Source organism: Macaca fascicularis, chromosome 4, assembly GCF_037993035.2.
Source record: "Macaca fascicularis isolate 582-1 chromosome 4, T2T-MFA8v1.1".
NCBI classification, from domain to species: Eukaryota; Metazoa; Chordata; class Mammalia; order Primates; family Cercopithecidae; genus Macaca; species Macaca fascicularis.
The window spans coordinates 37,752,716-37,777,633 of record NC_088378.1 but is presented as its reverse complement, the minus strand read 5'-3'; the positions used below and the strand labels follow the sequence as shown (position 1 = coordinate 37,777,633).

The 24,918-nt window shown below is 37.8% G+C and overlaps 1 long non-coding RNA gene across 1 annotated transcript in view; it reads left to right on the top strand.

Moving 5' to 3' along the window:
• Nucleotides 1-1,891: 1,891 nt before the first annotated feature.
• Nucleotides 1,892-24,918, top strand: part of LOC102114843 (uncharacterized) — a 29,980-nt gene continuing 6,953 nt past the window's right edge. Inside the window, exons 1-3 of the long non-coding RNA XR_001489968.4 lie at nt 1,892-1,967; nt 14,474-14,557; nt 23,371-23,467. This is a non-coding gene — a long non-coding RNA (uncharacterized lncRNA). The remainder of the gene's footprint in view (nt 1,968-14,473; nt 14,558-23,370; nt 23,468-24,918) is intronic.

Below are 24,918 nucleotides of genomic sequence, written 5' to 3'. Positions count from 1 at the left end.
TTGGCTGTGCCCTCTCTCAAATCTCATCTTGAACTGTAATTCCCATAATCCCCATGTGTGGTGGGATGGACCCAGTGGGAGGTAATTGAATCATGGGGGTGGTTCCCCCATGCTCTTCTTGTGATAGTAATTTCTCATGAGATCTGATGGTTTTATAGGGGGGTTCCCCCTTGGCTCGATTCTCATTTTTCTTTATCCTCCTGCCTGTGGACCTCCCCAGCCCTGTGGAACTAATTAAACCTCTTTCCTTTATAAAATACCCAGTCTCATACGTGTCCTTATAGCTGTGCGAGAACAGACTAAAACAGTAAATTGGTACCACAGAGAGTGGGGTGCTGCTATAAGGATACCTGAAAATGTGAAAGCAACTTTGGAACTGGGTGATAGGCAGAGGTTGGAATGGTTTGGAGGACTCAGAACAAAATAGGAAAATGTGGGAAAGTTTGCAACTTTGAACTTGAGAGAGATGATTTAGAGTATCTGGTGGAAGAAATTTCTAAGTGGCAAAGTGTTCAAGAGGAAACAGAGCATAAAAGTTTGAAAAATTTGCAGGATGATGATGCAGTAGAAAAGCAAAACTCATTTTCTGGGGAGAAATTCAAGCCCTCTGCAGAAATTTGCATGAGTAACCAGGAGTCAAATGTTAATTACCAAGACAATGGGGAAAACGTCTCCAGGGCATGTCAGAGACCTTTGCAGCAGCCCCTCTCATCACACACCCAGAAGCCTAGGAGGAAAACATTGTTTCATGGGTCAGGGCCCAGGGCCCCCCTCCTGTATGCAGCCTAGAGACTTGATGCCCTGTATCCCAGCCACTCCAGATGTGGCTAAAAGGGGCCAAGGTGCAGCTCAGGCCATAGCTTCAGAGGGTGCAAGCCCTAAGCCTTGACAGTTTCCATATGGCATTGAGCCTGTGGGTGCACACAAGTCAGGAATTGAGGTTTGGGAACCTCCACGTGGATTTCAGAGGATGTATGGAAGTGCCTGGATGTCCAGGCAGAAGTTTGATGCATGGGTGGAGCTCTCGTGGAAAACTTCTGCTAGGGCAGTGCAGTTGGGAAATGTGGGGTCGAAGCCCCCACACAGAGTCCCCACTGGGGCACTGTCTTTAGTGGAGCTGTGAGAAGAGGGGCACCATCCTCCAGATCCCAGAATGGTAGATCCACCTACAGCTTATACCCTTGTGCCTGGAAAAGCTGCAGGAACTGAACACCAGTCTGTGAAACAGCCTGGAGGGGGCTGTACCCTGGAAAACCACAGGGCTGGAGCTGCCAAAGGCCATGGGAGTCCCCCCTCTTGCATCAGCATGACCTGGATGTGAGACATGGAGTCTAAGGAGTCTAAGGAGATTATTTTGGAGCTTTAAGATTTAATAAATGCCTTGTCAGATTTTGGGCTTGCATGGGGCCTGTAGCCCCTTTGTTTTGGCCAATTTCTCCTATTTGGATTGGGAGTATTTACCTAATGCCTGTACCTCCATTGTATCTAGGAAGTAACTAACTTGTTTTTGATTTTACAGGCTCATAGGCTGAAGGAAGTTGCCTTGTCTAAGATGAAACTTTGGACTTGGACTTTTGGGTTAATGCTGGAATGAGCTAAGACTTTGAGGGATGTTAGAAAGGCATGACTGTGTTTTGAAATGTATGGACACAAGAGTTGAGAAGGACTAGGACTGCAATGATATGGTTTGACTGTACCAAATCTCACCTTTAATTGTAGTTCCCATAATCCCCGTGTATGGTGGGAGGGACCCAGTAGGAGGTAACTGAATCATGGGGGTGGTTTTCCCCATGCTATTCTCATGATAGTGAGTAAGTTCTCATGAAATCTGATGGTGTTTTAATGGGCTTCCCCTTTGACTCAGCTCTCATTCTTCTCTCTCCTCCCATGTGGTGAAGAAAGATGTGTGTGCTTCCCCTTCTGCCGTGATTATAAGTTTCCTGAGGCCTTCTCAGTCCTTCAGAACTGTGAGTCAATTAAATCTCTTTCCTTTATAAATTACCCAGTCTGCAGTATGTCCTTGTGGGTACATGAGAATGAACAAATATAGACACCCTTTAAAATCTAATGAAATCTATTGCACTTCTTCCTTTAAAAAATTCTGAAGCAAACATGGACACATTATTTGACATACAATTCCAAGGACTTTAAGTACCTTTAGAAGCTCTTGATTTAATGATAGAGGCAGTCTGGAAGATGGAGCTTCTGGATGTTTATAGTTAAAGAAAGAAAAAAATGAGCTGATCCTGGACAGGACCACAGGTATTGGGCAGGAACATGAGTTTTCCATACAGTAGTATTGAGAATTTCCTTTTTCTTAAAAGATCAGTGCTTATTAGAGAAGGCCCTGGTATAATGTTCACATCCTAAATATATATAAATGGTAATTTGCCTTCAACATTGTTCCCTCTCTTCTCTGTCAGCCATTTCCATCTGCACCTATAGGAAATTGGGTGTTAGATCCAAAGGCAGTGGTGGATCAGCAAGGACATGACCCTACCCACCTGGGTTCACAAAGGCTGTCCTGGTCTAGTCTGCCAAGTAGGCTTTGTCCCAATGAGGTAGCATCCTCTAAGCATGAGGCAACTTGCACAACTTCCTCATAAGGATTTTGAACACTTTTCTATGGTTTTATCCATCAAGAAGAGCTCTGGTCCTGCAACCTGTTAGAAAGATCATAAGTTTAGAAATAAATCAGAATTGAAAAGCTGTGCTTTGGAGCTGTGATTCATTTTGATGGGGAGAGGTCATACCCCTCTTCTGGGGCCCAGAGGGTACCCATGAAGTGGGTGCACACTAGCATTGTGCTCCAACTTGCTCAATGCTAGTGTTATGCAAGTTGCCTGTAGTTGAATTAGGTGCTGTAGACTGGGGTTTGGTGAATAGATTTTGGGGCAAGATCAAGTAACTGACTGTCGGTTGCTGCTGGTGAAGGGTACACAGGTGTATTTTACAGATGACAGGAGGCTGGATTAGGCACTCCAGGTTAAGCTTGGTGAGTAGAATTAAGAACAAGATCAGGAAATCCCTAATTGGCTAGGAGTGATGGAAAAAGGGAGGTCATTGCTCATGAATAACCAATAATGGGAATAAAATTGTACCTTTGCTGGATAAACAGCCCCCTCTGGAGAAACTTAGAGATACATGGCATGGCAGATAGACAGGAAACAAGCTCCTAAAACATGAAACTGTGGTCACATATTGGTGAAACCACACAAGCAGTGAGGCAAGACTGAGACATGGTCAAGAACAATAGTTGGTATTTCTTGTTGGTGGTCAAGCTGTCTCAGCATAGCCTGCTTCAGTATCAGAGTTTATTGTTAAACTAAGTGGCTCAGCATTTCCCAGGCAACTTCTTAGCTATCTCAGCATTTGGTGTTAAATGGGCTACTTCTTGGGGACTTGAGGTTTTCCGCTGACACCCAACACTTGAGAGACTTCTGTAAATTTACATGAGGGAAGAATAGAGCACTCTAGAGAAAGAAAAACTCTTGGGCATAGACTTAAGAGGTTGAACAACAAACAGGCCGAGAGCGTCAACTAGAAGCTACTGGAACTTCCTCTAAAGCAAGCTAGAAGTCTTTAGGTATTGTAGGCAGTGAGAGGAGGGGAACAACATAAGTTTGAAATAGAAAGACTGAAGAATAGAAATTTATAATTATAAGGGTTAGGGAATAAGTTGCTTGTATGCAATTCTTCAAATTGTGATATAAAATACATTTTGCAATAAAATAGTTAATATTTATTCTTAACATTTTAGTAAAATCACATTTGTATCAAGACAGCTTAATTTAGTTGAAAAGAAGTAACTCTCCGTGTCAGTTATAAAAAAGTCTAACTGGAGCAAAAGACACCTAGGCACCACCATCCACTGGGTGATAATATGTCTTAATTGAGAAAGTAAACCTGGGAATGGTGTTTCTCAACTGGAAATATACATACATGCCCTTTTTGTCAAAGTAATATCTCCTGTCCCCACAGCTGGCTACATAAATTGTTGACTATAAAAGAAAAATGCTAGGCTCCTTACTCAAAATGCAGGAAAAAAGCATTTTCCTTTTTTTCTGTTGTCTCTATTGACCTGTTATGGCATTCTTTGTTATTTAACATCAAACTTCTGTACCCTCGCTGGCATCCAAGGGTCACATACCATGACTTGGTGTGTGGGTTGGACTCTATTGCTTCCTAGACCTGTGCTCTGATCTCACCTGGGGCAAGAGTAGCAGGGTCACTGGGCAGGGGTTGGTGCAGGCAGCTGCAGCCCTTACTGGGGAGGTAGCAAAGTGGTGAGAAGCAGGTGCTTCTGAGCAGAGGCTCCAAGCCTCTGCTCATGCTCTATGACCCCATCGGACTTCACTTACAAACACAAATTCAAAGATAAAAATAAGAACATCAAAACTGCAGAGTACTGAGCCTCATGTGCAGGACGGGGAGGGAAAGGAGCCCTTCTGAGAGCTCCTAATCAAACCCTCATTAAGCTGGCCCTGCTTCCATGCCATCAAAAATTCTGATATATTGTCCTTAGTTATGACAAAGCCACTTTGTCATAAACCAGTGTGTTCTTCAATGTGTTGGTCATCAAAATCGTCTCCAGAACTTTACACACAGATTCCTGGGTCACACTAAAGAGATTTCTGTTGGATTACAGAAATCCAACAGGAATGTTGGAAGAAATTATTTCCTCATCACTTCACATATTTACTGAGCCCCTACCAGGTTCTAGGCCCTGGGGTAAGCTTTATGCACAGAATGAAGATAATAACAGTCAACATCTCTGTCTTTGTGGGCCACGTAGTCCACTGAGGAAGACTGTCCAAAAACAAACAAACAAACAAACAAAAATCTAACCATATTTTGTGGAAAGAGCGGTGAAGAAAATACACCAAAGGTAACTGGGAAAGGTTTAGCCTGGAGGAGAGGATGGATGATATTTAAAGCCTACAGTGAGAGTCACCTCTATTTATAAGAACCTTCTCATATAATCCTGATTATTTACCAGGTTTAGAGTTTTAACTAAAAGTCCGACTGCTATCTTCACCATGTAAGAGGAATTTGGCAAATGCACCCTCTCTAGCTTGTACTATGAAAGCAATATGAAATCACCAAATCCTATCATAATAATGAATATGCTTTTCATATGATAAGTGCTCTCTAGAGATTTCTCCATCCCACCTCTTGGTTGTGAATCTGCAAATCTATTAATCTTCCAAATACAGTGATGACATGTTTCACAGGCACCGAGAAGGTATACTACGGGCCAAGGCAAGGTTGTAGCATATGACAGAAATGTGGCCTAAAAAAACCACATCTCTTAATTCCCAGTCTGTGAGAGACCACAGATGTCGTCACACGTCTGTAACACTTAATATCGAACATGAAGCTTCCTTGTTGCCTTCATAGAATCACTTGTATCTGTCACAGTGTAATTAATGATGGCTGTGGCAAATGGGTCAGTGTGAGGGTAAGGATCTTTTTGTTTTTAACACAGAAAAGCTGTAAGAGACACTGTAGTTCCACAAAATGCCTAACAAATCTTAAATGCATATCTCAATTGATCTTTTCTTCTGTTTTATGACTTTTCTCATTACAGTGACACAACTGAACTAGGACATGAATAAACAGGCCGAAAAACCTTCACTCATGAAAGCTGGGGATGGTAGACTTGCCCTTCCACATTTCAGGACATCCAGTAATAGAGAATGATGGAAAGGTGATGCCCAAGCAGAACTTTCTGAACCAATGAAAAATGTGGATCATTGGGAAATCTACAATAGGATACATTTTAAAAATATCATCACCTAGATACATTGTGTTGGAGCATTGGAGTAAAACAACAAAACTTAATTAGACCAAAAGAAAGAACAGAGAAAACTATTGCAAAATCAGGAGATGCAGCACAAAACAAAATTGTAGAAATAAATTCAGATCTATTAGTAATAGCAATTACTATAAATTCAATAGACTTGACAGTTAAAGTTATAGATTGTTAAGGAGAATGAAAGAAACATCTAAATTATGAGTACAGAGAAAGGTCAAAAGTAAAGGGGAAAAGATATACTACACCCCAATCCACTAACATCATGGTGAAGAGATAGGCCAGTCAAGATAGTCTTCAAGGTAAAATATCATTAAGCATAAAGAGTATTGCTATATGATGATAAACATTTAATTGCAAACTATAAACTTTTTAGCATAGCCTCAAAAAATGTATAAGGCCATAAATCTACAATAACAGTGTAAGAATTTACAAATTCCTCTGAACAACTGATGAATCAAGCAGCAAAACATTTTTATGAGTGTATTAAAAGTTTAGATAACATCATTAGCAAGCTTGAGATTAAGAAAAATGACCCCCAATGAAAGAATAAACCGTATTCTCAATTATACAAGGAGCAGTTGTCAAAATCGACCTTACCCAATAAACCATATTCTCAATTATACAAGGGAGAGTTGTCAAAATCAACCCTATCTACAATTTTGTAGAATTTTTATCATCTAGACCATTTTTCCATGTCAGAAATCAATAATAAATAGTTACATAGGGGAAAATTTATATCTTTGAAAATTAATTTTAGAAAGCATTTCTAAAGAACTGATAGCCAAAGGTGAGTAATAACAAATACATGCCCAAATTGCAAGATACAATTGAAGCATGCTTTCTGGTGAATTTACAGCTCTAAATGCTTATACTAGAAAAGAAGAAAGCTGAAAATAAATGAGCTAAGCAACTTAAGAAGGTAGAAGAACAACAAAATAAACACAGAGAAAGCAGAAGGAAGGAAACTATAAAGATAAGGGGAAATTAATTAAATGAAAAACAAATATACAGTAGAGAGAATCAAGTAAGGCAAAAGTTCATTTTTTGAAAAAAACTAATAAAATAGACATTTTTGGGTTCTCAGAAAATATGAAACAACACAAATAAACAATATTAGAAATGAAAAAGAAAACAGTTATAGATAATGTTGACTAAAAAGTAAAACTATGAAATTAACTTTTGACAAACACAAAAACTTGGATAAAGTGAGAATTTCTTAGAAAAGCTACAGCTTAAGAGTGGATTCAAGATGAAATAAAATGCATGAATCTTCTCCTCATTATATAAGTTTAATTAAGATTGGAAAGGTACTCACACAAAAGCCAGTTCCACATGGTTTCAGAGGTAATTTAAATCAAACAGTCAAAAAACCCTAATTTTTCCTTGAGAATCAAAAAGAGGGACATCTTCTAATGGTTTTACATGAGACTAGTATAACCTTGCTACCTAAATTGGATAAGGAAAATATTAGAAATGAAAATTATGGGCTAATCTCGCTTATGATCATAGATGTAAAATGCTAAATAAAACATTATCAATAAAATAAAAAATTAGATCAATTTAAACTGGGTTTTCCCAGGAATAAGAGGATTATTGAAAATAAAAGAATCAAAGGAATAAAAGAGGAATTAGTTTAATTCTTCAAATAAGAGATGAAGGATCATCTCAAAAGATGCAGAAATATTAAAATATTAAACACTTCTTTATGATTAATGATGTAAAAGATCTCTCAATGCACTGGTAGTAGAAAGCATCCTAGTTTGGCTTCCCCTAACAGCAGAGACTGAGGCAGAGAAGCCAGTGCCTCTAGTATTTGGGAGATGATTCAAGAAACATGGATGAATCTCACAGATACAAGTTCAGTGAGACAAACTTTACAAATAGGCAAAACAGTACTATACATTGCTCAGGAAAATCTATGTACATAGTGGCAGTATAAAGCAATGCAAAGGAATGATGCACAAAAAATTTAGGAGAGTACCTTGCTCTGGTGTTGGTGCATAGATTTCTTTGAGGAAGAGCAAATAGGGGTTTGAATTCTTATAGTAAGGTTTACTTTCCTAAGCTAGGCAGTGATGTAAGTGGTTAATGTGACCATTCTTTATGTTTTCGTTAAAAAAGTAAACAAGAAAGAAAAAATATAGAAAAGATACATGTAAATATCAGGGATATAGAGAACACAACTATAAGTAAACAATAGAGTACTGGCTGGGCACGGTGGCTCAGGCCTGTAATCCCAGCACTTTGGGAGGCCAAGGCGGGCGGATCACGAGGTCAGAAGATCGAGACCATCCTGGCTAACATGGTGAAACCCCATCTCTACTAAAAATACCAAAAAAAAAAAAAAAAAAAAAAAAATAGGCAGGCGGGGTAGTGGGCCCTTGTAGTCCCAGTTACTGGGGAGGCTGAGGCAGGAGAATGGCGTGAACCCGGGAGGCGGAGGTTGCAGTGAGCCGAGATCACGCCACTGCACTCCAGCCTGGGCGACAGAGAGAGCCTCCGTCTCAAAAATAAACAAAACAAAACAAAACAAAACAAAACAAAAAACCAAAAATGATAGAGTGCTATAACCAATACATTACTAAGATATGCAAAGCATTGATCAGAGTGATTTGGGAGAGAGAGACAAAGAGAAAGAGAACAAGAGAGAGGGTATGTTATTATATATAGAATAAATAACTACAAATGAAACATGAAAATATAGTAAAAGTATTTATAAAGATATGTGAACAAATTTGAAAAATTACAGAAATATAAATTGCCAAAATTGACACTAGAAGAAATTAAAAAAACCTTGAGTACATTAATAACCATTAAAAAAAAATCAAAGTAGAAGAAAAATATCCCACTCACTCCCAATTATAAGCCTCAGGCCCAGAAAGTTTCTAGATGAGGTTTACCAAATTCCTTGACTTCTTCCAGAAAATAGAAAAATAGCTGTTTGGCTTTTCAAATGTGGTTAGTAAAAACTGACTTTAAAACTGGATCAGAATAGTGCAGAAAAGGAAAATTATGGGCAATCAATATTTAAGAATGTAGATGTAAAGCTGCTAACTATAATATTGAGTAACCAAAATGGAGGACAGATACAGACAGATACAGAACATTCCATCCAACAGCAGCAGAATGTACACTCTTCTCAAGTGCACATGGAACGTCCTACAGGATAATTCAGATGTTAGGCCACAGAATAAGTCCTAACAATTTTAAGAAGATTGAAATCATATCAAGTACACTTTCTGGTCAGAATGGAATGAAACTAGAAATCAGTAACAGGTGGAATTTTGGAAAATTCACAAATTCAGCAGGCCTTTCCTATCTGTGGGTTCCATATGGATTCAATCAACTGTGGATCAAAAATATATGGAGAAAAATATACAAAAGGGTATAATGGTAAAAGTAATACAAATAAAAAATACAGCATAACAACTGTTTGCATCATATTTACATTGAATTAGGTATTGTAAGTAATCTATAGATGATTTGAAGTATCTGAGAGGGTGTGCGGAGGTTATATGCAAATACTATGCCATTTTGTATCAGGGACTTGAGCTTCTGTAAATTTCAGTATCCATGGGGGTCCTGCAACCAATCCCCAACAGATACTGAAGCGCTTCTGTATGTGGAAATTAAAAGCATGTTCCTGAACAACCAATGAGAAAGAAGAAATCAAAAGGAAAATTAGGCCGGGTGCGGTGGCTCACGCCTGTAATCCCAGAACTTTGGGAGCCCCAGAACTTTGGGAGCCCGAGGCAGGTGGATCACCTGAGGTTAGGAGTTCGAGACCAGACTGGCCAACATGGGGAAACCCCATCTTTACTAAAAATACAAAATTAGTCCAGTGTGGTAGTGCATGCCTGTAATCCAGCTACCTGGGAGGCTGAGGCAGAAGCCTCGCTTGAACCTGGGAGGCAGAGGTTGCAATGAGCCGACTCCAGCCTAGACAACAAGAGTGAAACTCTGTCTCAAAAAAATAAAAAAGGAAAATTAAAAAATATTTTGAGACAAATGAAAATGAAAACACAACATGCCAAACTTATGGGATGCAGAAAAGCATTTCTAAGAGGGAAGTTTTTAGCAATAAACACCTACACCAAAAAAGAAGAAAGATCTCTAACAACTTAAAGTAACACCTCAAGGAAGAAGAAAAGGAAGTACAAATTAACCCCAAAGTCAGTACAAGGAAGGAGACAATAATAGAGCAGAAATAAGTGAAACAGAGACTAGAAAAACAATAGAAAAGATAAAAGAAACTGAGTTGTTTTTTGAAAATATAAAATTGACAAATCTTTAGCCATACTAAGAAAAAAAGAGAAAATTCAAATAAATAAAATCAGAAATGAAAAGGGAGACATTACAACTGATACCACAGAAATATAAAGGATCATGAGAGACTTTTATGAACAATTATACGTCTACAAATTGGAAAACCTAGAAGAAATAATTTCCTGGACACATACAACCTACAAAAATATAACTCAAATCATGATGCAGAATGACAAAGTGACTCATCAAATGATACTGCGTATGTGATTAGTGTGATGGACTAAATCTCAAACATAAAACTTCAGAGTGGACTAGAATGATACACATAACACTCATGAAAGGGGATACTTTCTGTCAGGGGAGACTGGGAGGTGGGATTCCAACTGTGGTCAAAGTCGTCTTTAATTTTATCTAAAATTCTTCAACATTCTTTCTCTTTGTCTTTTACCCCTACACTCTTCCCTTTCTTCTTCCCTCTTTCTTTCCCTTACTGCTTTCTTCTTTCTTATCTTTCTTCTTCCTCCTTTTCTTTCTTCATCCCCCTCAACTTCTCCTTCACTCTCTCCCTTCATTTTTCTTTCCCTTACTTTCTTCTGATACAGACTTATGTTATACACATAATATTCCAAAAGTATACACATAAAACATTCCTGCAGTAAATGTAACAGTACAAATATGTACTTTCTAACTCTTAAATGTTATTTTTTAAGATAAAAAATTAAATGAAGCCTAAATTTTGAAATAAGTCCATGTTCTTTGTGAACTACTTTATTCTAATTTCAAGAATTAGTCTAAATTTAGGCATCACTGCTAATTTAAAAAGTGTTTTATTGTGATTATCTATAATTTTCAATCATCTCATAGAAGCACTGACTTACTTAGCATGGTATTCAGTTATTGTAAAAGAAAGACAAAACAGACAAGAAAATATGTAGTTTCATGTGGAAAGTTTCACTTCTTTTAAATACCAGAAATGAGTTCACATTCTCAGGGATGAAAGGAATGAATCTAGAATCCTTAAAAGGAATCTTTAACTTGCCTTGAAATAATGTGTATACATCAGTTCTCTCATAAGAATTAATTTCCCCAGAACTGACAACCTTTCCCACAGTCATGGACAACCTTGCTTATATTCAATGCCTGGAAGATTTCCTCATGGCCTGGATCAGAGTGGAAAACATTTCCACCAGGATAGTATCTTGAAGAAACAGTGACAACACCATTGTCTTTGGAAGAGAGGCAGCAGCTGTCATGTGTAGTATTGCCTATCATTGAAAAGTGTATTCCTGATGTGATGCTATTTGACAAGTGGTCAACATTAAAACTGGTTTTATTTTTCCTAAGAAACACAAAATGCCTGTCTGACTCTGATTTCCGAAGTGGCTTGGCACTGTTCATTCAATGACCGTTGGAAAAAATATTGAGCTCATTTGGATACTTTCTTGCAGTACTCTGGTGACCAGAGTAAAAGTACTGATGAGATTCTAAATGTTTTGAGGCCTCGCAAACCAGAGATGGACATAAAATAGATATGGTTGTGTAATAGCTTAATTAATGCATGGAGCTCAGACTTTCAACCTAGAAGACAATCTGCACTGAGTTTCTGGCTGTGCCAGAACACAGATAATTATAAACTCTCCCAAGGTGGTTGTTGATGAGATGATTAATGAAATGATGACTATAAAGTGCTAATTGTTACTATGAGGTGTTACTTGGATCAATAAGTTAATCATGTTGTGTCAGTCTTGCTGTTGTTTCTCTTCCGCTTTTACTATTGTCTATTCTTTTCATTTGGAACTTATGGCATTTTTACCTTGTATAATTTCTTACCTGTATTATACACATGGCTCTATTACTAACTTTCCCTCTCTCAAATCCTTTGGAGAATATGGAATATAAACACTTTATATTTATTAATAGCTAAATTTTTCTAGATCTTAGATCCTTTGTGAGCAAGATTGAGTATAAGCAGATTAAACTAAGTAGTTCAATTTATCATGAATCTATGTGCCACTTTGTCAAACAGATGTAGAAGTTTTGAAATAATCTTATCTTTTGTGCCTTATCATTTTTCATAGTGCACATAGTAATGTCGGTACTTTGTAAATTCTGACATTCAGCAACCATAGACAAATTCTATTTAATTTCTTTAATAACAAACATATTGGCCTCAAATCTGTTTCTTGTTTCATAAAATAATGTGTGTATATTTGTAAACATTTCTACCTGGCATTGCTTAACTTTCTTTTTCTTCTAGGATTTTAACTTGTATTTTTATCTCTGACAAAGTCTTTTATTATTTTGAACTCAGGCTTTAAGACACTATACACAGACACACATACACACACACACACACACCCCATACATAGAACATATATACTGCAGGTAAAAAGTACACAAAAATTAAAGATTATAGTTATGTTTTACTATAGCCCTGCATTTGAGTTCGGAAAGCAATGTCAAAAGTCCAAACGATGTTTTTTATTGCTCAGTTTAAGTGGTATTGTTGGAACACTTAACTGTATAAATATGTGGTTGATACTACTGCAAATACCAGTCAGTTCTAATATAGATATTGTTTTCATGCACTTGAATAATGTTCTTTATCTGGCTTCATTTCACTCCGTATTGGTGGAAGATGAATTCTGAAGAATCTCTGGGTCAAATATATAAATCTGTTTTAGTTTAAAAGAGTGAAAATGTAACTTGTATATAAACCAATTTAATAGATAAAAAGTGTAGTTTTATATTGAGTATGGGCTTAGAAATCTTGTATGTGCTATATTTTTAAGTCAAGTGTGAATCATTAGGATTTGCCAAGATCAAAAATGTAGAGTTGTGTAAGGCCGTGGACATTTGGACAGTTTTCTCTCCCCATATGAGTCATGCTAGGTCACATGTCCAAGTTTGAAATCACTTTGAATTACTGATTTTTTCCCACTCTTTTTCAGACTTTAGTTTAGTCCAAACTGGCTTGAAACCAAACTCAGCGAAGTTGAAAAATAGGCTTAAAAATAAACCCTTCAGAGACAAAAAATATTTTCCACCTTCAATAATTTTTTAAGCATCTGGAATTTCAAGTTTGAGCTGTGACGTTTTTTGAAATTTGAATTTTGGATTTGGATTCCCTAATTTCGACATGAACTTCTGAATATGTTCTTCACTAAAAAAAAAATTTAAACCTACAGCAAGTGTCAACAAATTTCCAATTGAAAAAATGACTTAAATTTTCCATCATAAAAAACGCATCCTGGCCAGGTGCAGTGGCTCATGCCTGTAATCCTAGCACTTTGAGAGGCTGAGAAGGACTCACCACTTGAGGCCTGGAGTTCGAGGCCAGCCTGGTTAATGTGGCGAAACTTCATCTCTACTAAAAATACAAAAATTAGCTGGGTGTGGTGGTGGGTGCCTGCAATCCCAGCCACTTAGGAGGCCGAGGTAGGAGAATCGCTTGAATTCGGGAGGCAGAGGTGGCCACTGCACTCCAGCCTGGGTGACAGAGTGAGACTGTCTAAAAAAAAAATTAAATAAAATGCATTGTAAGAGAGTTTGAGAGGAAGGAAAACATACCCTATGAATGTTAGGGTAAGAAAAAAAGACTTGTGACATGTGATTTCAACATACGTTTAAAGTGTATATGAAGAATTGTCATTTTGATGAATGATATGCCTTAATGGCAAGATCTCTTGTTGCAAAGTAAAAAAATCAAGTAGTGGCAATGGATGCATCCCTGAATATTTCCTGAATTATAAAGGCTATTAATTAGTACCATACCGCATAATAGACAATTTGCTGGAAACAATTTTAAAAATTTGTTGTTTAAGAGAAAGCAGGGTATTGTAGTCACACCATTGACAATATTATTTCTTATAAGATTGTTTTTATTTTTTAAATTATTTAAAATTTTTTTAACACAACAGTAACAGAGGCTTTTCATTAAAAATTTAAAAATTCAGAATGAAATAAACAATAAGAATTCCAATTCCGTTACCTCTCTTCCTGTTTTCTAGGGGAGGCTTTATTAACATTTTGGCATGTGTCTTATTGTTTTTGAATCCAGTAACGCAAAATACAAAAATATGTGAAAATATAGTCTTTCTCTCATGGACTAGGAGAAATGAGAATAACTCATTTCTCATGTCAGAATCACTAGTTCTTTTCTGCCTGGTCTAGTTGTATTTCTGTTTGTATGAAATTTGTTAAAATGATTTGGAGACGGTTTCCCTAAACAGTTTTGCCAGTCATTTTATTCCACAAGTTTTGCAGTTTTCTCTAGCATAGAGAGGCAGTTCTGAAATATTTTTTTGGATGATGTATATGATAGACACATTTGGAAACAGAATTTTCTCTTTTTTCTTTTTACTAATGCAAGCTTTACTATACTTACAGTTTCCACCTGAAGAACTTAGTAAACTGACATATGGACCAAAAAATTTTTATTGGAGGGTTTGTGATTCCAAAATGGATCAAATGGTAAGTGTAAATGTACAGTGTTATTTATCTCTAGAGAAAGAAATTTGAGCTTCCTAGAAATGAGTGAATATGACTTAATTAAACTAACTGTTGGACAAAAGTCAGTATGAAATTTCAAGGGAAAGCAGTAATGACTCTTCTTGCTGTCAAATTTATGGGTAGATAGGCAGAACCTAGCACTTGCCTCTGGAAAACACATTTCAGAGCTCTTCTGAAGGGTTTCCACACCTTGGAAAATGCTGCTTATTTCCATAGTAAGCTGCTTCACACTAGTGGCCTTTGAATTTCTAGTTGTCACTAATTAGACACATTTATCCTATGTAACACTGCCGGTCCCCAAGTAATCCACAAATAACATTATCTATAAGTTCCTTGGCCGAGATAAGACATGGTGTCAGTTATTAAGGTCTTTTGTGGCTGGTGGTCCCTAGCATTTTCTTCTCCGACTTCTTGCTTGCTCTGTCAATCTTGTCTCTGCCTCAGTACTTAGCCCTATTTTTTCTATTCAGATTTTCTTCTTCCTGACTCTCCTACTTTTGTCCAATATTCTTATCTTGTTCTTCAGTATCTCTTTTCTTTTGACTCCAATTACTTTTAATATTTGCTTTGACCTGTATCTATGTGTTCCTCAATTAGTCACCATTACATTAGTGTTTGTTGCTTGGATTGAGCTAGTTTCACACTGTGCCTCTGTGCTTTGTTTTGCTATGACTGTCTTGGTCCTCTATTTTCCTCTTTATTCTTGCTGACAGCCAGTAATAATACTTTCATCTGTAATCTATACTCTGTGTCCCCATAGGCACACACACACCCACATATCTGAATAATTTAACTTTTGTAAACACGTATATATATGTATACATAGTGTATAAATTCATAAATGTTTGACCACATATTTGTAATGCAGTCATTCTTTTATTTTTCTTTTTGTTTGACTCTCTTTCCCCTCTTTCCTTTCTGACTACCAAACCTTTTTCCTCTCAACTGTGGGGTAGCCATATTGGCAATCTAGTTTGTATACTACCATATTTTTAACTGTGCTTAAAAATCATATGCATACATACATCTAGAATATACACTTGTACATACAGAACACATACATATAAAATAATGTGTATGTACACACACATACCACACACACACAGAAATACACACTCAAATGTATATGTACACACATATATGAGGGGAGATATTTAACATCCTTTATTGTTTTATATTTCCCATTTAACATTACCCATGGGCCGGGCGCTGTGGCTCAAGCCTGTAATCCCAGCACTTTGGGAGGCCGAGACGGGCGGATCACGAGGTCAGGAGATCGAGACCATCCTGGTTAACACGGTGAAACCCCGTCTCTACTAAAAAATACAAGAAACTAGCCGGCCGAGGTGGCGGACGCCTGTAGTCCCAGCTACTCGGGAGGCGGAGGCAGGAGAATGGCGTGAACCCGGGAGGCGGAGCTTGCAGTGAGCTGAGATCCGGCCACTGCACTCCAGCCTGGGTGACAGCGCGAGACTCCGTCTCAAAAAAAACAAAACAAAACAAAACAAAACAAAAAAAATTACCCATAAAAATCCTTCCAAATCTAATAATATGGCCCCACATTTTCAACAATAGTTTCAAAATATTCTATATGGTAAACATACCATTATTTATGCATCCTCCCATTAACTAAACCTTCACTTTGTCCAGCTTTTATTTCTGACTTCCATTTGGCCTCTTGGTCTTATGATTTCGGTTATATATTTGATCTTTCTCTCTGACCTAACCCAAAGAAAGACTTTTAATCCTAAAAAGACATATTTATTGTTGAAAAATATTTATAGGTATTTCACTTAGAACTGCTGAATAACAAATTACCCCCCAAACTCAGTGGCTTAAAATATTCATTTTATTTTGCTCCATATTTTGAGGGTGAAAATTCAGGAGTTACTCATGAGGTTGCAATCAGATATTGGCTGAGGCTGCCAATATCTAAAGGCTTGACTTGGTTCAATGTTCAAGATAACTTACTCTCATGACTGGCATTTGCTATTGGTGGTGTTGACTGGAGTACCTGTGGGTGAGAGTTCTCCAGCACGATAGGCTCAGAGTAATTGGACATCTTTCATAGTGGTTGGCTTCCCCTAGGGTAAGAAGTCCAAGAACATCAGGCAGAAGTTGCATGATATTTTCTTACCTAGACTCAGAAGTTACATGGCATCACTTCTTTCATACTGTTGGTTGAAATAGTCATAAATACACCCACATAGATCCTATCTCTGGATAGAAGGAATGTCAAAAAGTTTTGGATCCATTTTGAACAACCAATGTCTATGCTCTGGTCACAAATTATTTTAATTTCTCCTACACGCAAAATACAGTCATCCCCTCTCAAGATTCCCCTTCTCCTCTTTATCCCCCCAAGCATGTATCATCCCATTTCAGCATCAGGCTTGGAGATTCAGACTCTTCTTAACTAAACCAATGCTAGGAAGGAGTCTCTTCAGATATTGTTCCCTGGGTTCATCTCTGTGAGTACCATTCTTTCTGATCTGAAGATCTGTGATATAAGAAGCACATTATCTACTCCCACACTTCCAGTAGAAATTGGTGGAATAGACATTAGATAACTTAGAGATACTCTCATTTAAAAAGGGGGGAATGGAAGTGATAATCGCCACTGATTTGTAGCGTGCCTGGAATAAGCTGAGCACAAATTGCCAGTTTTAAATGAGGGATCAGCACTGTTGCCTGGGACTAATTGTCTGTAGATTTTGGTTTGCCCTCAGAATCTTGCTTCTATCTCTCTGATTCATCTTTCCTTTCCACAAGAAATGACCGGTGTGGCAGCTGAGTCATTTTTTTCAGTCTGTTTCCTGCTCAAAGGCATCCCTCCATTTTGTACTGTCTACGTTCATTTCAGTTCAAGCTTATACAATTCTTTTAAAAACTCTGTAAGCTTCTTGTGTACCAATTTAAAATCCATTCCATTAGATAAAATCCACTCCATTAGATAAAATCCACATGCACAGATCTCTCCCAGGTAAGTCCTTGTGTACCTCGGGCTCCCTATAAGGTGGTTATGAGACCACACTCTTAGCAGTCTTAGAAGCCTTATTATTTAACAGAAAGGCTAACCAGGCAATCCTTAAGATACTTAAAAGGCTTTTTTGTTTGTTTGTTTGTTTGAAAATGTCTCTGAGGCACCATCTAAAATGATTCTGAAGTTTTAAAAATTGCAGTCACAGCATAGTCTTCGTATTGACCATGAGACCACATTTTTCCAGATTCAATATTTATCCTAAGACGTTTTCTTATGTTTAGAATTTTTTTCTGGGAGAGATTGGAAACAGAGTTGTATTCAAGTCCATTAAGCCTTGGCTTCTTTCTATTTTCTCCACATAATCTTGGAAACAACATTTTCTTCTTTGGCTCATCTTGCTCTATCTATGCCTTATAAATATATGGTTAAAAGAAATCAATGGACTTTTTCATTCTGCCTAGCGATCTCCTTAGCCAAATCCATCACTTCCTGAGGCACATTTTCTATTTTCTGTTACTGCAGGAATGGTTTAACTAAATTTTCCCACTATTGAACAAGAATTCCCTTTCCTCCAGCTTCTAATAACATTTTTCTCAATTACCTTGAAGCTCTCACTGAGTATTTTCGAGGGCCATTAGACTTCTGACAGTAGTCTCCTTAATCCTTCCAGCTTTTTCTCAGCACCCAAACTGAGTGTTCAGCACTCAGTCTCAAAGTCAATGCACATTTTTTGGGTTTTGTTGTTGTTATTTTTGTTTTCAACAGTAACCCACTTCTAGGTAACTAATTCTGTTTTGATTACTATTGCTGTGTAACAAATTACTCTGAAACTTAGCAACTTAATCTTTGTTTTGCTCACAATTTTATGGGCTAGGAATTTGGAAAGGGCTTGGAGGAGGGATTCTTGCTTGAAATCTCTTCTGCAGTTGCAGGCATATATCAGCTGGAGATACAGTAGCCTGAGGATACAGTAGTTAAATTGAGGATACGGTAGCTCAGTTGGGCTTGATGTTCAAGATGCCTCCCTCATATTACTGGGAATTTATGTTGGCTGTTCAACAGGAGCTCACCTGGGCTTTTACTGAATGCCTACACATGGCCTGTCCAGCACGGTGGTTGCAGGATAGTTGGACTTATTTCATGGTGCTTGGCTTCTTCTAGAGAGTGTTCCAAGAGGATCAGACTGAAACTGTATCGCCTTTTCTGACTTAGCCTTGGAAACCGCATCACTTACACTATATTCTATTGGCTAAAGCAGTCCTAAGTTTTTCTGGTTTCAAGGGGATAGGACATAGATAGATCCTTTGATCTACCTTTTGATACGAGTGTCAAGAAATTTTTGACCCATACGTTAAATTCACCACACTAGGGTAAGTGTATCAACAAATGGCCTTGATAATCTGTTTGTTTACTAATTTGAGAGTAGAGCAAACTACTCACTTGAACAATATCCTTCATGCCATGTTGGTTAAATTATTCCTGCAGCTGGTCCAAATGTGGTATCTCTAGCAGTCCATCTTTTTTCTTTAATCACAGGACTGCTGAAAAAGCTGGCTGTAAAATACTAGACTCAGCATGTTGGCAAAAGAAAACAGGGCCCTCAACAAGGCATATCTGGTGACAAAAACAATTTTCAGAACTTTATCTTTCAATTTAGACATCTAGTTTACCCAGTCTTCTCTCTTAGCTTATTAAATAACTGCAAGGGGCACACCTAGACTTTGCCAGCTTTTTTTTTTTTTTTTTTTTTTTTCTAATACAGTGATGATGGGGTTTCAGGCGGCTCCTGCAGGATAATGTCTTGGCTTGACTAGTAAGTAACACTTTTATATGTGTTTTACAAAGATAAACAGCTAAATCAAAAGAATGCAGATGCAGGTTTTTCTTGTTGGGAAAATGACTGGAGTCTACTGTAAACAGACATCCATGTAGCATATCAAGACTGTCATTAAATCCAGAGGTGACACTTGAGAAGCTCACAGGGGAACTAGTGGCTTTCAACTTGAATGGGAAAAGCGTTTGGAATTTTGGACCCACTTGACAGTGCTTTCTCATTATGGAGGCTGGCATCCCTGTTGCCTGGATCGGCATAGCAGCTTCAAATACAAGGAAAGAATTGAAAAACAGCCAGAGTATTAAATTTATTAGTTAATGTAATATCAGATAGGTCATCAAAGGGCTAAGAATTATTTCACTTAAGATGAAGATAAAAAGAATCAGAATTACCTCTTGATTAATCCTCTCATGCTCCATCTTTATCCAGGATAGTCTTGTCCTTTCTTGGTGGTCTGAGGACCTCTCTCTCCTCCACCCACTGGCTCTCCTCTCAAACATGTCCATTGCAATACTGGATCTTTAATTTTCCCCCAGATTGTTAAACTTTTTATAGAGAGCTCCTTTTGCCTTCTCAACTTAACCAAAACACGAATTTGCTCTGATGGCACGCCCTTCCTCAAACCCAGCTGGAGGGGAGGCTGTCCATTCTCCCTCTCCCCAGGTCCTGGGGTTAGAAGATGAAACCAGCTTTCTCCTAGCTTTCTTACGTGACCACTCTGTGATATTGGCACAAATCTTTAAATCCTCTTTCTGAAAATTCTCTGCTCTCTTGGTTTCCAATATGTTATTCTCTGTGATTATAACCTTTCTTCATAGACTTTTTGTATTGGTTCCTTCCCTTTGCCCTGCCCTCTCAGGATTGGTATTCTCTTGGTGTTTTCCCTATCTAAAATCATGTCCATAATCTCCAGCTTTCTCCAAATCCTCATCCTCTGCTTCCCCAATATATTTATTCTTTTTCTGTAGTTCTTATTTTAGTTAATGGTATATTCATCTGGTCGACCACCAAACTGAAAACCTCAGGGTCAACCCTTATCCCAAGGTGTAGTCAGTGACCGCATATGGTAGATGCTGCCTCTAAATTATTTCTCAATTCAATCTCTATCATTCAGTAACTGTCATTGTCTTAGTTCAGACATCATCGTCTCTAATCTGATCTTGGGAATCTCTTACGTGATTTCACTCCCTTTGGGCTCTTACCCTACAAACCGATTCTCCATAGTGATCTTTCCATTACACAAGTGGAAACATGTTATTTTCTTTTATCAAAGTCCCTTGTGGTTCTTTGTTTTCTGCAGGATTAAATTCATTAAACCAGCTCAGCTTTCCAGGTTCATGTCCTGCTTGTTCTTCCTAGCTTTATGGGGCAGCTTTCTACTTCTTTAAAACAGCATGTAATATGTTCTTTCACATACAGACTGGATACACTTAGTATCTGGAGTGTTTTCCTTCCTTGTTCCTTCTTCCTTTGAAAATCAACCCTTTTCAAGACATGGCTCAAATATTATCTCCGTGGTTGAGTTTCTTCTATTATAGCACCTAAGAAAGAAAATGGAATAAACAATGTTTACTGAAAGTTAGGTGTTTTGCCAAGTGCTTAAAAGTTGTAATTTCATTTGATTTTCATAACAGCTCATGCAGTAATTATTATTACCCTATTTTATAGATGAAGAAACTGGGCTTTAGAAATGAGGGATAACTTCTTGAGAATGTCAATTTACTGAGGGCAAGGATTGTGTCTACTTAGCTCTATGCCCCCTCAGCACCTAATTCACTAGCTAGCAATAGTAAACATTCAATAAATATTTATTGAAGGAAGACTAATGAAAGGCTATTCCATTAAAGCTGGAGTTACAAAGAGATAAAAATCTGTAACAGAAATTCTCAAAATAGTGGGGGTTATTGTAACATGGGATAGAAAATAGGAGTAGAGGCAAAGGAGAGAAAATGGGGAAAAAATGTTTTTTTCAAAAAGGAAATGTAAGACTTGATTGATCTCAAGACAGTAACACTTTAATGTTGATATTCATAGGAATACATGGACATAAAGATGAGGAAAGGGTTTCTCTCTTCATATAATGTTTGTGAATTGTGTCAAATCAATAAATCTTGGTAGATAATAATGTACCAAATAAAAAGTAGGAAAAATGAATACAATAGGACACCCAACAATTTATGTATTTTTAAGTTGACATCATTTCCCAATGTGTTAAAAAATCGTATGATTTTGGTTTTTGCCTCTTCAGTCTATCTAACCACATTATGAATGTTTTACAATTGAGCTAAATTTCTAAAAGTTAAAAACTTAAAAGTAATTTCAAAGCTCTTTAAGGCTTTTATGTTTTTAAAATATGTATTAATGTTTACTTAACTAATATTTGAGATTTATATAATTTTGCCTTGCATTAAATGATAATGTTATAAAGTTTCAGGTGGATCAACATTTAAAAAATTCAACTCTGAAAATATTAAAGTGCACGTGGATATTTTTTAAAAAGAAATGCAAAATAGGCCGGGCGCGGTGGCTCAAGCCTGTAATCCCAGCACTTTGGGAGGCTGAGACAGGCGGATCATGAGGTCAGGAGATCGAGACCATCCTGGCTGACACAGTGAAACCCCGTCTCTACTAAAAAATACAAAAAAACTAGCTGGGCGAGGTGGCGGGCGCCTGTAGTCCCAGCTACTCGGGAGGCTGAGGCAGGAGAATGGCGTGAACCCGGGAGGCGGAGCTTGCAGTGAGCCAAGATCACGCCACTGCACTCCAGCCTGGGCGGCAGAGCAAGACTCTGTCTCAAAAAAAAAAAAAAAAAAAATAAATAAATAAATAAAATAGAAATGCAAAATAAACATGAAACTTCAAGGCAACAGGTGATATTTGCCATGGAGGACAAATTTTATGTATTTTTTTTCATAAGGTACCTCTAAAATAGATCAAGAACTCCTGGAATTTTAGTGGGTGGTTTTGTGAACGTTCTAGGAGCCCAAACACCTAGTTGTAAATTGAACAAAGTGAGGCAAGAAGGTGAGTGGGATTAATTAAGGGTCATACATAAAGTAAGATTAGAGCCAGTGACCATCACCCAAAACATTTCCAAGTCTTTGATTTCTTTTTATTTTCACAGTTACTATAAACTAGAATAAGTGCTTTATTATCAATGGAGGAACAAGGCCATCTAGTTGATGACATCAGTACATTGGCAGCTTCTGTGGTTTGTTAAGGAAGGGGGGATTCACTTAGGTTGTCTTTCTGTCGCCTTCCCTAGGATGGGCCCCGTGAGGGTGAACACTGCAGAGTCAGAGGCATAAAATGTGATAAATACCCTCAAAATATGGTTTGAGCCTCTAACTTGAGGAGTTACAAGAAACATAACTTAGAAAGAGGTAATTAGGAAGGATGTGCTTATCTTAGGTTTTCCCAGATTAAATATAACCTTGCATTTGAGTATAAAACTGCCAGAGCTAGTAATACTTTGGTTTATTTTAGGGGGGAAGGGAGGGCGGATATTCAGACAAGTCAATTAAAAAAGAAATTCTTGCTTAAGAATTATCTTTATGGCTCACAACTGTGAACTGTTCTATATTCTCTATTTATTAAATAAAAATTATTATTCATGGCCTCTTCACTCCTTTTCATGCTCTAGTCTTAAGTTTTACTCAGAAGTGTAGAAGGATCTGCTTTTACTCAGAAGGGTTTTGAAGATTTCCAGAACCAGGGTCCTTGCGTTTCTCCCACTAGTACTTATCCGAAGCTGAGGGATCCGCTTGGGGCTCTGTGAGAGCAAGCCCTTTGATTGTCCTGCTTTTGGCCAGCTGCCAGCTTTGCTGCGTGATGATTAAGTGTGCTTTTACCCAAAAAAGTTCAGAAAAGCTTTAATTATTCTTGAAAACCAGAAAGTGTTATCAGACTTTGTACACAATTGGAAGCCAGATGATGACCAGCTTTTCTTACCTCTAGACAGATGCTGCTACAAAGAGACCAATCAACAACTGCTCAGCAGAGATACAGATCTGAAGCACAGAAGTGCAATAGACACTCCTCATGCCTTCGCCAGGTACCACTGCACTCCTCTATCTCATGTCATTTCCTGCCCACTCCTCTGGCCTTTCCAAATATCCAGGTATTTATTGGAATTTTTATTATGCCACATGCACAGCCTTATATTTTATATATGGAGGGTAGGTAGCTATAGTTCATTTGGCCTTGCCTGCCACTTTATTCAAACCAGCACATGGACTCTGAAAAACATCAAGAAAGATTATCACAGTGAAAGAATGAAATAAGGTTTAGGTGCAAAGTAGAGGGAAGGGGAAAAGAGCCTATTTACATTTAGGAGGTGATAAAAGTAAGTTCTTGGATTATTTGAAGTAGGTAATACATATTATTTTATGGAACAAATTGTAATTTAACAAGTAATTATAATTTAAATATAGGACATCTTGTTATAAGCAGTACAATAAGTTGTTGTCTACAGTACTGTTTATAACAAGATGTCCCATATTTTAGGTATTTTCTTACAGTGGAGAACTAAAAATCAATTTCTGATATTTCTCCAATCTGCCAAATAAGATCATTTTCTTACCCCCACGTTGACTCAAGCCTCATGTTCCAGCTTTTTTATTTGTATAACTCTCATCTTCTGGACCCAAGGTGGGAAGAGAACCATTTTCAGCCCTGAATAGACACTCAGTTTTTTGGCTTTCACTAAACTACACAGTCAGATCCAGGTAGGCAAAACAAGCTGGTCTCATTTTGCTTGGAACCTGCTTAGTCAATGCTGATTAAACCTGAATTGCCTTTGTGGTTTGGTCACAGAGTTGGTAACTGAACCTCATTTGATTCAGTCACTGTTGTTTACCAAACTTTCATCCTCCTTCAGTATTGGCCCAGAGTAGGATTCATTCAGTCATGTACTTCCTGGTTTAATATGCACCAGCCGCTAAGGGAGATAAAATAAATGAGATGGATATAGCCCTGAATTTGGGAACTTAAGGTCTATTTGGGAATACAGATCACTAAGCAGGCAATTACACATCTCTTAAGTGCTGGGAAAGAGAAAGAACACTGTGTTATGTAGTCACCAAGGGAGGGTGCATAATCCTGCCCTGAACATCAGGGAAGGCTTCCTGGAAAAGATGGCATGTAAGTTGAGGCCCACAGGATGAGTTGGAGGTAGCCAAGTGACACGTGGAGAAAAGAGTGCTTCAGATGCAGAAGAGAGTGCTTTGGGGAAAGTAGAAGTCTGGAGAAGAGAGGGCATGGCATATCTGAGGAAAGGAAAGGAATTCCACATTAGTAGATCATAATGCATGGGTTTAGTAGGCAAGGGTGGGACTAGGAGGTGGGGTGGGGGACAGAATAAGTAATGGCTTCACTGGGCTTTGTGAACCACATGGCTCAGATTGAACTTTACCTTGAGGGTTTTGAGAAGTGCCTGGAAGAGTAATGTGATGGGATTTGTGTCTCTAAAAAGATCATGCTGGCTAAAGGAAGGAGAATGGACTG